Source organism: Brassica napus, chromosome C8 (genome assembly GCF_020379485.1).
Source record: "Brassica napus cultivar Da-Ae chromosome C8, Da-Ae, whole genome shotgun sequence".
Classification (NCBI taxonomy): domain Eukaryota; kingdom Viridiplantae; phylum Streptophyta; class Magnoliopsida; order Brassicales; family Brassicaceae; genus Brassica; species Brassica napus.
This window is the reverse complement of record NC_063451.1, coordinates 21,499,138-21,516,436: the sequence shown is the minus strand read 5'-3', so window position 1 is coordinate 21,516,436 and position 17,299 is coordinate 21,499,138.

Below are 17,299 nucleotides of genomic sequence, written 5' to 3'. Positions count from 1 at the left end.
ATGTTAGGTAACTACGAAAAAATATAATATGTCACAAATTTTTGGAATAAAACTAAAAAATAATTTCCGAAATGCATAAAGCACAAGTGTATAGTTATGCAACTTGACATACTTAGTATAGTTACCAACAATTAAATTAAATTAAATTAATATTAATTACAAAAAAAACAAAAATATAGAAATTAAAAATTTTTAAAAAATTTAAACAAAAAATATACCCGCCCTTTTAAGGGCGGGTCAATATCTAGTTTATATATTAAAACAAAAGTCACAATCTTGATTCATGTGTGATTTTTTTTTTTAAAATTGACCTAATGGACCTATTCCTAAAAAGTCATGTTACATTTAATATCTAATCTTATCATTTAAATTTTGGACATAGCAGAAATTTTTATTGGGCTATCAATAATTGGATTTAAACAATAGATGATCCATTGAATTTATAGATAGTATAAATTAAATAGATATAATTTAATGTTTTAATACTATACCTCCATATACTAAATATTTAAATATTTGTCTATGTTAACTTTAAAAATTATAATTTTTTTTTTAAATAACAAAAATCATATTATCTAACAATGATTAATCTTTACTACCTTAAACCAATGAAAACAAATTTCAAACTGTATAGTTTATTTTAAAAATTCAACAAAAATTAAATGTTTAATTATTTACTCGATAATATAAATCTATGAAGCGAAAAGTTTAATTTTTTAAAAACTTTCTGAATTTGTGAAATGTTACAATATATTTGAATATGACAATAAAACAATATTTTACTAATCTTTATATATATAGTTACGATTTTAATAATGAAATAATAATCCGAAAATATATATAGAAGAAGATACAAATACATGTGAAAGTTTGAAACAATCTATTCAATGAAAAAATATACAATCAACTTATTAAGTTTTAAAAATTGATAGACACATATATATTATAATATATACCAATTTAGAATTGAAAACAAAATATTTATATAAAAATAAATGAAAACAAAATATTTATATAAAAATAAATGAAAACAAAAATCCGCGCGGTTGCGCGGGTCGAGATCTGGTTAACAATTAAGAAACAAGAGAATTTCATATCGATCAGTAGCTAAATCTTACAACAAATTAAACAAACTTCTAATCATTTTAATGAACCTTATTTCACTCGAGTACAACTTTTGAAACACAACACTAAACATACGTAGAAAAAGAAAAAAGTAGATAGACTTTCTATCCACAGAAAACTCGACAGTAAAAATGATTCAGTAGTTTTCCGCCTTGCTCCGGATTTCGATCTCGTGTCTTGACGCAGGAGATTCTCTCTCTCTCTTCCCAGTTTTTCATTTTTCCTTTGCCTCGCTCTTTTACTCAGCGTTATCGCCGATATGTCCGAGTAGGCTTTGAAGCTGAAACCCTAGATCTTCCTCGGGGGCTGATAGACACTACAAGAAAACACAAAATTAGCGACTAAATGTAATGAGGAAAATAAGTCCTCGTAAATGTACGTCTTATTTACGAGAACCTTACGAGGAAAAAAAAATCAACGTAATTTCGTCGTAAAATAGCGACAATAAAGTTTCGTTGTAAAAACGACGCAATTTAACGTGGTTTTTACGAGGAAACAAGATTTCGTCGTAAAGTACACGTAAATATAACAAGGAATTTACGACGAAATATTTTACGTCTACTTCGCGTTGAAATTTATGATTAATTAATTTTAACGTTCTTTTTATTTTTGCAGGTTGATTATAACTATTCAGATTACCCCACATGGTTTCATGAATTAATTCAAGGTCCAGTTGCAAAGGTCACCAAATCACCGATGTATTTCACACGAGACTTTACTTTTCATACATATGAGTATGGTAGACATTTGGCGACAAATAATTATGGAATATGTGTGAAAGGCGAAACAAATTTCTATGGAATCTTGCAGGAGATTATTGAAGTGGAATTCTCAGGGTTATTGAAGCTGAAATGTGTCCTCTTCAAATGTGACTGGTTCGACCCCGTCGTCAACCGAGGTGTTCGATTTAACAAATTCGGTGTAGTTGATGTCAATGGTGGACTACAACAAATTCGAGCCTTTCATATTAGCTTCGCAAGCAGACCAAGTCAGCTTCCTTCCATACCCTCGGATGAGAGAATCAGGAATCAATTGGTTTGTCGTTGTCAAAGTTACACCTCGTGGACGAATAATCGGTGGAGAAGAACAACCATTGCAAGAATAGCACGTCAATGAAGTCGAGGAACCTGAACAACAAACTGATGACATCCTTCTTATTGATCTACATAATCGTGAGTACGAAGATCGTCCCGACGATACGACAGACGAAGCTGTTGAAGACGAGTTTAATGAAAATAATGATGTTTCTAGTGATGACGAGCATGTCAATGATGTATCCGAATGATGATGTAATTTTCTTAAATATGATTTATTTTTAGAGTTAATGCATGTGTTTAGGTTGTTTAATCATGAAAATTAAATTATATATTTTGATTTTGTGTAACTCAATTGGGGGTTTGGGGTTTATAAAGAAGAGTTTGAGTGTTACATGAAGTTAAGGAACTTGGGGTTTTGGGGTTTCGGGTAATAGGGATTTGCATACCTTCCTCGTAAAATCCTCGTAAAAAAACACGGGCCTTGTTATTTCCTCGTAAATAAAAACACGGGCCTTGTTATTTCTTTGTTAATTTATGACGATTTTATGACGAAAATGAAAACACGGGCCTTGTTATTTCCTCGTAAATAAAAACACGGGCCTTGTTATTTCCTCGTAGATTTACAACGATTTTACGACGAAAATGAAAACACGGACCTTGTTATTTCCTCGTTAAATAACGAGGATTTTATGACTACAACTACTTCTATAAATAAGCACACCCCTCCCATTCTAAACTTGCACCCAAAAAAAACTAATCAATAGTTTTAAAAAACCTGAAGGCAGTGCACGGTCACTAGAACATTTCTGATCAGTTTCAAATGCTATTTGGAATTAATAAGTACTGTTCTAGTGCATGTGTCTTCCTTCAGTTTTTTTTTTTGTAAATTGAAACACTTTTCATCGTAAAATCGTCGTAAATTAAAACACGGTCCTTGCTAATTCGTCGTAAAAAAACACGGGCTTTGATAATTCCTCGTAATATTACGACGATTTTACGACGAAATTGAAAACATGGGCCTTGTTATTTCCTCGCAACAAAACACGGGACTTGTTATTTCCTCGCAACAAAAACACGGGCCTTGTTATTTCTTCGTTAATTTACGAGGACTTTACGAGTACAACTACTTCTATAAATAAGCACATCCCTCCCATTCTAAACTTGCACAAAAAAAAAACTAAACAATAGTTTGAAAAAACCTGAAGGGCGTGCACTGTCACTAGGACAGTTCTGATAAGTTTCAAATGCTATTTGGGATTGATAAGACTATTATGGTGCCGGTGCCTTCCTTCAGTTTTGTTTTTTGTAAATTGAAACACTTTTCATCGTAAAATCGTCGTAAATTAAAACATGGGCCTTGCTAATTCGTTATAAAAAAACACGGGTCTTGCTATTTCCTCGTAAATTTAAGTAGGCTTTACGACAAAAATTAAAAAAGAAAAAAATTTCGTCGTAAAATCGTCTTAAACAAAAACACGGGCCATGCTAATTTGTCGTAAAATAAAACGCGAGCCTTGCTAATTTGTCGTAAAGTTACGAGGATTTTACGACGAAATGTAAGTCTGTATATATACCCTAACCGAATCACTTTCTCATTTTGTAGTCATTTCCTCTCCTTCTCCTAGCAAGGTATTCCTCTCTACTTCCTCTCTAATTTAGATTAGGTGGTTAGTTTAGGGAAATTAGTGTTGATTAGGTGGTTAGTGTAGGGAATAATTTGTAGATAGGTTTATGGAATTTTTTGATAATATCGGAAGATGATTTTTAAATGTTAATTAATAATCTCGTTCCAGAGCCATCCCGCACACAAGAAGATGAGGAAGAAGTACAGAGGAGGAGTCAAGACCTCTTCGAATGCATAACAACAACAACAACCCTTAGTTTTTTTCATCTTTTTATTGTATTATATTAAATTCGAAACTTAAATATTTATAAAATATTTTTGTTTGGATTTATTATTTACGTTTTTAATATTTTTGGAATAATTTAAAAATATTTTTATTTCATTATACTTTTTTTGTAAAAAATAAAGAATTGAAGCTAATTTGTAGCTAATTTACGTCAACTTCACGATGAAACTGAATAAATATTACAGAGGAATTTACTATGAAAGGCACGAAGATTCCTCGTAAACATTACGTGTAAACAACGACGAAACTTAGTGTACATTTTACGAGGAAATGTTTACGTGCACTTTACGAAGAAATAGTTTACGTGTACTTTACGAGGAAATATATTACGTGTAGTTTACGAGGAAACTGTTTACGTGTATTTTACGAGGAAAGTGTTTACGTGTCGTTTACGACGAATGTACTGATACCACTTTACGAAGAATTATTTCCTCGTAAGTTTACGACGAATTAGCGAGGAAATATACGTTACGACGAACGATTAACGAAGAAATGGTTTTCGTAGTTAATTCGTCGAATTAACTACGAAACCGTCGTCGTTATTTATGTGTTTTCTTGTAATGAGATCTGGTGGTTAAAGTTCTTTTCTGGAGCTTCGATGAGGCGGCAGTGGTTGTAAGGCAAACATAGTTGGCTTTTAAAGGTGAGGTTTTGACGAATTCTCGTTTTCCTCTTTGTAGATTCTGTTGTTGTCCTTGGCAATGGTAGCAAGGGTAGGTATCGACTCTCTTCTTCGGTTTTCTCCTTGTTTTTTTATTTCGAAGGTTTTTCTTTGATGTGGAGAGGAGTTCTTTGCTCTCCTTCAACTGAATCTTCACGGTGGTTTGTGGTGGTTGTGTGGATGTCTTGACGCTGTGATTCTTCGTGTGTAGCTTAAAGCTTGCGGATTTGTTCTGTCGTTTATGGTAGAGGAAATATCTGTTTGGCAGTTTCTCTCCGTTTGCTTGTGCTCCTCATGTTAAGTCTCAAGTTTCTCCAGCCTTTCATGTAAGGCGTGTCTCTTCTTCTCCGAATCGCGTTTGCTCGTGCTCCTCATGTTTGGTCTCAACTTGCTCCAACCTTTCGTGCAAGGCGTGTTTTTTCATCTTCAAATCGTAATTTATTGTCATCTCTTCACCAGTTCGAAATCAGTTTCACATAGCGAATTGGATTACGTTCTCTAGTTACAACCAGGATGTCGTGTAGCAGCTCAAATTTAGTCAGTCTGGCATGTTTGCGACTTGGAGACTTGGGTATATAATAGTTTCCGGTGTCAAGGAGTTCATTTGGTTCTTTGGCATGTTTTTCTGTGTTTTTTTTCCAGGATATGAAAACTCTTTAAACTGATGAGCCCCCATTGCAGTCTGTATTTTGTTTGGAGGTTATGTGATTGTAGTTTTGACTAGCGAAGTTATTGCATTCATCACGTGATTGTCCGGTGTCTTAGCGCTTCATAGACCGAGTCGGTTACAATGATGATGATGTCATCGAGATCCAACCGCTCTGGCATGAAGGAAATAAGACGGCGACAATCTCTTATGCTTGAGAAACCGCCGACAGTAAATATGTTAATTTCACTTTTTCGGTTTACTCAAAACTGGCTAGTAAACTGCGTAGGTTAGGTTTGTGTAAAGGGATTTAGTTGGAAACGATCTAAGGTCAGATTTAAAGTTGTAATTGATATCGAATTTCCGGTTTGGGCCGATTTTTGTAATTATAACATATAATTTAAAAAACACTAACACACATAAGTAAAAGATAAAGAGAAGATATATATCATGCACACTATTTTATTTATTTTTCAGTAAATGTGGTATTTTAATATTATACACACTAGGTCAGTCCCCGGGCTACGCCCGGGTTATTTTGTATGAAAATATTATAGCAGAATATCATATTAAATTTAGGTGTTGATTGCTTGAACCCAAAAAAATGTAGTTGTTAATGCTTGGGATGGAAGGGATATAGGTTGGTCTTAATTTTTTTCAATTATAAAATCTTAGTATCACTTTAAAACCCAATTTCCTAATTAAAACCCAACACGTCTTTATTTATACATATTAGTAATTATAATTCTTTACGGATGCAATTCAATTATAATTCGTAATTATTTATTTTTTTATTAAAATTTTAAAACAGGGGGAAACAATTATGGAGATGAGATAATGGATCTATTGTATATTAAGCAAGTAGTGCTCTACAACATGGGCAAGTTAAGGTTTTTTAATTTATTCTCTATATTTTTAAATTGATTAGCATAGAATGAAAGAAAGAAGATGAGTTTCAGATTTAATATAGGTGTAGAAATCTAAAGACAACAATGATAAAAAATTTAAAATGTAAATGAATCAACGTATTAAGTCTTGTGAGAAAGAGAATAACAATCCGAATGATGCATGAATTAGAATCACTCTGTGCTGCATGGTTTTGCATGATCTCTTATTTTCCTTTTGAAATGCTTAATGTAATCAATTGATTTGTTGAAGTAGAAATTTGTTGCTGGTGATGAAAGCAGTAGTAGTTTGCCTGGAACATATTGGATATCATTGTTATGTTGATTTTTAAAAAATAGATCTTTATTATTTTGAATATGTCTGTAAAAGTATTTACCTTAGTAAAGTTTAGGAATTATGCTTGTGATGATGATAACTTTAAATTTCCTATCCTTCTTGCTTTGTAGGATGCTGAAATCTGCTGCTTGGGTGTCGCACAGTATGAGTTTTACAATTGTCGACCTGAGATAGTGATGTATATATGAAGATGATTATTATTTCGTTTTGTACTATTGTGTTAGACTTACCTGTTCAGCCGTAGACCAATCGTGGCATCAATATTGAGTTCTGGGTGGCAAGGTTTTATTTTTTGTATTATGACTATCTTCCCGACGACATCTGCACATTGATTTTAGAATAAAAAACTATGTTTATTTAATTAATAATGGAATGACTTACTTACCTGGTAAGTAGGTGGGTGTAGTTGCTAACCGCAATAGATTTCTGTAGTTCTGAGGAACTAAAGTGTGAACTGGATATACCGGACCGTCGAGTGTGACGTTCAATGCTATTGTTGTTTGGTCGACCCGAATGTAATACGGCAGTTGGGTGAGTTTCCGATTTCGTGGATTATTTATGACGGAAAATCCCGAAAACTCATATATATCTCCTTCAACTAAGTATTTTGGATCATTCGGCTGAATGTTTCCGGTTAGCCGACCTTCCAATAGTTGTCCCTGAGTGTGAACAAATTTTGTTGTGACCAACCGATTTAGTAAATAGTGAGTAGCTTAAATCAAATTTTGTTGTGGCTTACATTATGGTCGTAGCATAGGAAGCCGGTGCAAATTTGAGTACTATCGGTTTGATGTTTTCTGATGTCCCAGATATTTCTTATACAAACCGTGATGGGACGCATTGAAATCCCTTCTCTCAGTTGGTGGATTTTTTGAGGAATTTGTTCCATGTAAGATGTCACTGTAAAAATTCGATTTCAATAATGTATAAATATTATTTGTATATTTTTAATTATTACACACATGGATATATTTTGGAACTTAAATTTTTGGGCATACAGAACACGATTATTAATTTCATATTGTTTTTATGTGTAATTGTATTTATAGTGATGGTGATGTTATTTTACTTTAAGGTTAAATATTATCAGAGATTTATAAGATAACTTTTAATAATTAACCTATGTCTAAATTAACTGATAATATATATATACATCAAAATACATTTTCCATTACGGACTTGAGGTGGCTTTTTAAGGAAGCTTTTATAAGAAACTATGAATTGTATTAAACTACATATATTTCCCACTAAAATAACTACGAACAGTGCCATATACTGGCTGCAAAATTATTCTTATAGTTTTAGTAAAACGGAGTAATTACTAAAATAATATATATACATTAGAGGTGTTCAATCCGGATATCGGTTCTGTTTCGATTTGGTTTTCTCGGGTTTTCGATTTATAAAATTAGCTACCATATTAAAACCATATTTAATTTGGTTTGGTTCGGTTTATATACCGTCAATTTTTGGTTTACTCGATTTTATACCAAAAAACTGTAAATATTTAACTTTTAAATTTTTTTGTGAATTTAACTTTATAAGATTAGATATCGGCTCTAAATTTAATTATAATATGGAGATATTTTGGTTTCTAAATAATCAACTTTTATTTTACTATTTAAATAATAATAGTGATAGTTTTATGGAATAAAAAGATTAGTTTGAAACGGATATGTTTAGGTTTGAAGATATTTAATAACAGTAATAGTTTTATGGAATAAAAAGAAGACCAAAAAAGTAATATATAACACAATATTCACATAATACATCTAGCGACATCCATGGCTATAAGGCCAGCACTACACCCCATCACACCAAGATTCAACCTTTTTATATTATCCCTAGGTTTATACTTGGATTAAATTCTAAGTGAATATATAATACTTTCTGATGAGAGCTAAATATTGATAGTGCTTTCTTAGGTGGATGGCCAACTGTATAACTAAATATATTGATACGACATAAAGAATAACTCAAACCAACAACTCATAGATTGTAAGATTGTATAAGAGTCACCACTCTGAATATATGTAACGGCCAATATAATATAAACATTATGTGATCGGGTTATTAAATATTTGTATGGGATAATACATAAGTTTTAACTTAAAAAAAGGGGCAAAGATTTGTTTACCTGCAGTTTGCGGAGGAGGTAGAGGAGGTGCCGGAGGTGGGTGCTCCATTCCTTTTATATTTATATCCTTATAATGAAACCGATTACCAGTTAGACTGATGAACTAAGATTTGTATCTTCTTGGATGATTAAAAAATTCTTACCCTTTCACAGTTGGTTGGAGTCTAGCGTTGATTAAAGCTTGGTAGACACTTCCAATGGTGATTGCAGTATTTTTTTCAAAATGGAAATAGAAAGCTTGGTTCTCCGTGCAACAGCTTAAAGGAATGCTTCGTACTTCTATTTTCTTATTTTGCTGAGAGTTACGAAATAAAAAACAATGCTTTAGGCATTGCAGCTAATGCACAAGATATGCAAAAATTCTCTTACGTTATTGGAAATAAATATCAATTACTTGATTGATTATTTTTACGGTACTAAATTTATGCCGTTGAACACTTTTAAGGAAAGTGGAGTAATCATGGTTATTGAAAACACGTTTTAAAAAAATATATATATATGGACTTGAAAACCTCATTTTTTCCTTGAATGTTGTTGCTTTCATTACGTGCATTTTTCAAAAAACATTCACAGTTCGTGAAGAATGATTTTCAAATACAGAAATGATTGACCTGTTTGTCACAAAGATAGATTTCAAAACACCTTAAGAAACAGAATTATAAGCCTTAAGAAGTAGAATAATGGTTATTAAAACATAGGCATTCAGAGTATAAAAAAAACTTTAGAAAAACTGAAAGAAATCATGAGTCAATAATAGACTGGAAAAAAAACTTTAGATATAATCCCATGCAAGACGTAAGACGCACACGAAAGATCTACACCCCACGCTTCAGGCGTTTTGCTTTGCCCATCTCACCAATGTCACCATTTCTCTTACTTCCCTCTGATGGATCCACACTGGTTTTGGAAGCTCCACACACGTTAGCTCCAGTCTCAAATGTCTCCTCCGAAGTTGCCGGATTGTAGTTTCCTCCCGCAGATTCTGTGACTGGTGGAGTGTCCAGAGGGAGAATCTTGGTCACAGTTAAAGATCGAGACTTCCCATCAAAGTTGTGCTTTGTAACTTTCACACAAAAGTTATGTTTCTGACCGATAGTGCTGATTAAAGCTTCCGGGAAAGGCACCTCTTGGGTAACTCCTTGGTCTCCATTAGCCTGACATTCAAGATTACCAATATTCAATAGCAACTTGAAGACCAATATTCAGAGTACAGATACTAACAGTTCCGACTGATGAAACTTACCTCAAAATAGCTGCTGACTAACTCGGCTGCATGTTTCCCAGTTAACTCAAAATCAGCATCACCAAGCAGTACAAAAACAGCTTGCTCACTGTTGTCATAGACAGATATCTGTGCACGGTACCTGCCATGAAGAAATTAGAAGCTAATACCATTCAAATTGCTACTGAGAATTGAGAAGTGAGTATAGAGTAAATACTGTGGTACTCCTGATATGTTGACTTTCCCACATTTTGAACACATCAAAGAAGTTGGGCCTTTTGTAGCCTTAGTATGGCAACCACTGCATGATATGTAATACCAGGTTGAACCATGGACCACATCATCAATCGTTGCCGTGCACTAAAAAAAAGCCTCCTAGACAGCAAAGCTATATAAGACGCAAAGTTTTGGATAAATGACTAAGAAATAATTAGACCAAGTCGTACCTTATTAGATCCCTGCTTGATGTAGGAGAATATTTCTCCTATGGTCAGTGTCTCCCTTTTAGTAACCACTTCTGCATTAACCAGCTCAGCAATCTGTGGGTTAGAGCCCAACCTGAGACAGAGTAGTCGCATTTTGATCCATTCAATCATTGATATGGGGTGAGGCAGCGAAAGATTAAATATAAAAGTGAAAATATATATAGATTTACCAGCTAAAGTAGTCGATTGTAGGTTGTACATCGTAGTCCATAAAGACACGCGAGGAGGACATTGAAGTCAGTGCCAGAGTACCTGGTTTATTAAGCAAAACCCATTTAAAGACCAAAAAGAGTAGATATCTAAATGTAAGAAAGTTTTATAAAGATAGAAATTGAACCTCCGAGACTCTTAGTGTTAACCGTAGTGACCAATAACACGGTGGGGGTGCCTTCGTATGATTTGAATTTTTTGCAAAAGTCTCTTGCAGCCTGGTCCCAAAGGTAGAGCTTCATCACAGGTCCACTGCAAAAAATCGTCACTGAATGGTTAATATAAGTAGACAGATAAAGTGTTTAAGAAATAATAAAAAACTTACTCGTATGAGTGCACATGAACCAACACATGCCTCGCCCTAGCTATCTCCACTTCATCAAGAACTGGGGTCCCAATGAGACACTGTCCATTAACCACCTTCATGTGCCCAACAACATATATACCATTGTTCATCAAGCGTGTAAGTAAGAAGACTACACAATAGCGTTCTACTATTTCATGACCAGACAAAACTGAAACACACATAGAACTCAAGCATCCTAATCAAACTATACTACAATAGAACCCTCAAAAAAAAAAAAAACAAAACCCGAGTGTTGTAAAAAAATCCTTCCTAAGGCTATAAACAAAATTAGTGAATATCATTTGTCATGTTCTGTTCTGAAAGAGTGATCGCAGAAACTGATAAAGACAACGATTCCAGAGAATGCTTATCACAAACCTACAATACATTTTAACAAAATTTCGAAATCAACCGTGAAAGTAAGAAGAGTGCGCAAAAAGTAAACTACTTTCTTATGACCAAACCAAAACCAAACACGCATAGTACTGAAGCAGCTAACAGATCCAAACCATACTACACTACAATACAATCATTTTAACAAATCAAATTTTAAGCACATTGTAAGCAAAATTCTAGATTTCTATCTGAGCAGCAACGAAGACAAATACCACATCAAGCATTGCAACTCAGAGATGGTGTGGGTGATAACTTTTCTTACCGTAGAGGTCTCCTTTGCGATCACAGCTAGCTTGAAAATCCTCAAAGGAATGAAAACGGAATCTGTCTTCATCAAAAGGGGTGGGACTGTCTTCAAGAACAGAGAGCTCCGAGTTCCATGAGAACGACACCATCACAGCATGATCAGAAACCCGATACACGGTTTTGTTGCTTGACCGATAAAAATTGTTGAGCTTGTAAAGCAATCCAGGCTTCATTTTAGGCAAGTGTCTCTCAATACGGCTTGGCGGAATGAATCCTTGGATAACAGATCCCTGCGAGAAAATACAAAACCAATCAAATCTTTGTTTTAATTTTGTAAAAATTAAAGTTAGTGAAAAAATTGGAACCCTCTAAATATCTAAATAAAAACTTTAAGAACGATCTAATATGGTAGAACGAAGAAACGCGAGAAAATACAAAACCAATCAAATCTTTTTTTTAATTTTGTAAAAATTAACGTTAGTGAAAAAACTAACATCTAAATATCAAAAAAAAAACTTTAAGAACGATCAAATATGGAAGAACGAAGAAACGCGAGAAAATACAAAACCAATCAAATCTTTTTTTTTTAATTTTGTAAAAATTAACGTTAGTGTAAAAATTAACGATATTAATCAAGATCTAAATATCTAAATAACAACTTCTAAGAACGATCTAAATAACAAAGAACGAAAAAAATATCTAAATAACAACTTCTAAGAACGATCTAAATAACAAAGAACGAAAAAACTTAAATCACGATCTAAATAAAAACTCTAAATCGATCTAAATAATCACGAAGCTAAAAACTATGTTGGGTGAAATCAAATACCTGCTCGTCTATTAGAAGCATCTCAAGGCCAATAAGCGTCTTCTTTAGAGGGTTCCAAGCCTCCCAGAAATGAATCAAGCGGAAACGCAGCTGGGTTTCGTGGGGACCCGGTGTGACATCGCGGAAAAGCATGATTTTTTCATCGTGATCGGAGGTAACATGGGATTTTCCATTCGGTTTCATCGCCATAGATTAAGGAGAGAAGTTCGAGGTTTGGTTTCCACTCGAAAGAGAATAACAGTATATAAAGGAGGAGGAGAAGAGCAAACGGAAAGGAACTCATCAAGAAGAATTGATGGATCGAGATGTCGTGGGGTATTGATTGTAGAGATGTTGATCGAGAGATCTGTTACGTTGAAGAGCAAAGAGAGAAGACGAAGAGATGGAGGCGCAAAGCATCGGGGTTTCCGTCGCGTTTTGTTTTTTTTTTTTAATATCTATCTATCCTAAACCAATTCGAAACCCATAGAAAATCTATAGAAAACCATATCGAAGCCCAAATCAAACCAATTCGAAGCCCAAATCCCTATATCCGTCCCGCGTGTGATCGAAGCCAAAATCGCTATATATCCGTCTCGCGTGTTTTCATTATTAAACCGATAAAGACGAACCCAGTAAACCAAAACAAACGCATCCTGTATCCTACGTGTATTAATAAAATGTTATGATTGGGGGAAAATATTTGCCGACGTGGATAGGCTTAAAACACTCTATATGTTCCTTTTAGTATAGGATAGATGACTTAAAAATGTAAGAGCATCTGAATTGATGATATCTCTGTGGGTATCTCAACAATTAATTAATGTATTATATTAAAAAGGGAAGAAAAAGAATTAAAAACGTTTCTGCTCGAAGAGATTGTTCGCTATTAATAGCTTCTGGTCTCTCTCTTCTCTGTTCTCTCTCTATCCATCTTTCACAGAGATAAGATGCGACGAAGCTTTCACCGGATTTAATCCGGTCTATGACTCCCGATGGTTCGGGCTTCTGATTCTGGGAAGCGGTGGTTTACTCAACACCGTCTTCGCCGGCTTTTCTCTTGCTTCTCATCGTCTCCGGCGGTGTTGTGGGCGAGTTTGGTCCCGGTTCTTCTCCGGTTCCTCTTCGACCTCTGCTTCTCTTTGCTTTCTTTGGATTGACTGACTCTCGATCTGAGAATCGGATTGGTCTCTCCTCTCCTCAGTTAGGCAGTTGCATCTTCGCGCTTCTACTAATCTTAAAGGATGTCTGGGTTTCATCTATAGGTGAATCTGATTCTCTAGATTGATTGAGGCTATCAATCTTCTCTTTATTGAAGCTTTGGTCCAACGGATTGACTCATCAGAATCGTTGTGAGCCGTTGTTATTGTCGTTGCTTCCTGTTCCGGTAGGTTTCCGGTGGAAGCCGATTATTCTCTCCGGTGACGACTTCCAGTCGGTGACGACTTCCAGTCGGTGAAGGTAATGATGTCTCGGCTCGGCACGTGTCTCTTCTTCACTACGCGACTTACACGTGGGAATGCTTTCGAGATTGATCATTATCTTTCCTTGGACTATCTTTTGTTTGGGCCTGTTTGGGCCACTTGATAGTTTTAAGTTTCTGCCATGTTTGGACCTTTGGCTGTACCGTACCAGTTTTACTTTTAATAATAACTAGACTTTGATCCGCGCATCCGCACGGATGTTATTTTAGTTTGTAATATATATATATATACATATATATATATATATATTGTTTTCGATTAGTACATGTTGGTACTTGTTTGACTTTGTTCATAAGTAATATATATATATATATATATATATATAGATATATATATATATATATTGCATTGTTGTTTGATCTATTGATAAGTTATATACATCTTGTTGTTTGAACTTGTTGTTTGATGTATACATTTTGACTGTGTTTTTTAAATATTTATAAGTTATGTCGGTTGCTTATTTGGTTTTGTATATTGACGTAATCAAATAAATATATTAAATAACTTGTATATTAAATATTTATTTTTATTAAATTTATATGAAAATTATTTAATCTATTAAGTTTTTATAATTTATATAAGTTATTTTTATAAAAATTTTAAGTTTATTTTAATTTTATTACTTTATATTTTAATTTTTGTAATAAATCTTATTTTAAAAATAGGAATATTGTAATATAATTATTTTACATAAACTGATGTTCTATTTTAATATTAGAAACAAAATATATTATAAAGTTTTGGTGAAGATTTGTATATAAAATGACAATATTGTAACAATTATTTTGCAGGAATATTTAAAAATGGACCTTTAACATTTATATATGAATTTGACAAAATTTAGTTGGCCCATCAATTTATTTCTTGGCGCAAAGACCTGCAACACAATTTTATTCTTGTAACTAAAAAAGTCATGATAATTTTTTGTTAAGCTTGGTTTTTTAAAAACTAAATCACAAATATTAAATTGTAGTTCAAATATGTGAAGTATAACAAAAAAGATATCACGTGATTTTGTTGACAAAAGATATCACGTGATTTTAGGAAACTAATATTAAAGCTCGTGTATTTAGTAACCATTTATTTCATTTAATTTATATATATTTGTAGTATTATGTCAATGTGCAATCATTTGTAACTATTTAGGAAAAATTAGGGTTAAATACTAAATGTACTTCAATTTTAATAGTTTAGATAGAAGTTAAAAAAAAAAATTGTCGACTATTGTGTGGAGGCTGAACTTACGTTTTTCTCTCATTGGTCTAAATTTTATTTATTTTAAATATTCTTGGTAAAATTACAATATATTAGTTTTATAATAGTTAGGTACTCTTGTAAAGGTATCTACCATCATTAATGATGTTTCTAATATTTGTCAGTCTGATTCTAATGTGTACAAAAAGAATAAAAACAAATGTACGAACAAAAACTCTATTATGCAATTGCAAAACAAAGTTAAGTTTTCATACTTTGTTGTTTTACATAAACACCAAAAATACATTTATTTTATTAATTTCTTTTAAAAAAATTTTTTTACTACTGTAAAGCACCAGTAAAATAGCAACATTTTTGATCCAAAAACCAATAGTTACTCCTTTTCAAAAAAAAAAAAAAATAGTTACATTTAATTTAACACGAATAACGTGTACAGCGCAACAAAATAAACTTGAAAATCAACCTACACAAAAGAAGAAAATACACGTGAAAAAATTTATCACGATATAACTAACCAAAAATAAAAATATCACGAGAAACCATTTTTTGTTGGATAATACTTATCTATTTAGAAAGATAAGGTCTATCTTTAATTTTGTCTTTTCCTAAAGTCGGTTAGTTTTACCGTTTTGAAGTCTCTATAAATAGGATCATATGAAGTGAATAATAATTATCTTTTACACTTCACAACTTCCTCTGTCACTACACTATCTCTCTCGTAATACAACATATATATAATAAAACGTTCAATCTCTCTCTCCCCTTTCGCTACCAAACACAAATAAATAATATACTCCCACTATTGTATTATAAAACACGTTATCAGCACGAGGCTCTGACCAACTGAGGCTTATCAATCCGAAAGTTCTTAAACCAGCCGAGAAAATGCCAAACTTTGAGACTATGGATGGAGATTTGTGTTTGGCAGATAGTGCGTCAACGCACACGATAATTAAAGATAAGAAATATTTCTCTAGTCACAAAATAAGAGATTCCGCTGGAAGCGTAAGTACAATATCTGGTAATGCAAAGATTATTATGGGCTCTGGAAGAGCAAAATTTTCAATGCCAGGGGGAACAATATTTAAAATAAGTGATGCATTGTATTCCCCGGAGTCTCATAGAAACTTGTTAAGTTTTAAGGATATCCGAAGAAATGGATATCATATTGAGACTATGAGAAAAGATGGCACTGAATTTCTTTGCATTAAGTCCGAGAGGAAACATATATTGGAAGAGTTAAGGATGTTATCCTCTGGACTATATTGTACGAAAATTACCATGACTGAGTCCTATGACGTGGTAAACATGAAGTTTACTAATACATTTAAAATTTGGCATGAAAGGCTAGGACATCCTGGTTCAGTCATGATGAGAAAGATAGTGCAAAATTCGAATGGCCATCCGTTGAAAAACGGAAAATTTTTGCAAACGGGCGAATTTACATGTAATGCATGTTCTCAAGGAAAACTTATAACACGGCCATCACCAGCAAAAGTAGGCAATGAATCACCAATGTTTTTAGAAAGGATACATGGTGATATATGTGGGCCGATCCATCCACCGTGCGGGCCGTTTAAGTATTTCATGGTATTGATTGACGCATCTAGTAGATGGTCGAGTGTGTCTTTTGACGACACGAAATACGGTTTCGCAAAGTTCATTGCCCAGATAATTAAGCTGAGAGCGCAGTTCTCAGAGTATGCCATTAAGAAAGTAAGGCTTGATAATGCTGGTGAATTTACATCGCAAGCCTTTGATGATTATTGTATGTCAATGGGGATTTATGTGGAGCATCCAGTTCTCCATGTGCATACACAAAATGGCATGGCCGAGTCATTGATAAAACAGTTGCAGTTGATTGCAAAACCGTTAGTCTTGAGAACAAAGCTCCCAATTTCTATATGGGGTCAAGCTATATTGCATGCAGCTGCACTGGTTCGGCTAAGACCGAGTGCATATCATAAGTACTCCCCATTACAATTGGCATCTGGGCAAGAGCCAGATGTATCCCATCTCCGTGTCTTTGGGTGTACGGTCTATGTTCTGATAGCACCGCCACAAATAACAAAAATGGACCCACAAAGGGGATTGTGAATATATGTGTATTATACGTCACCAAGTATAAT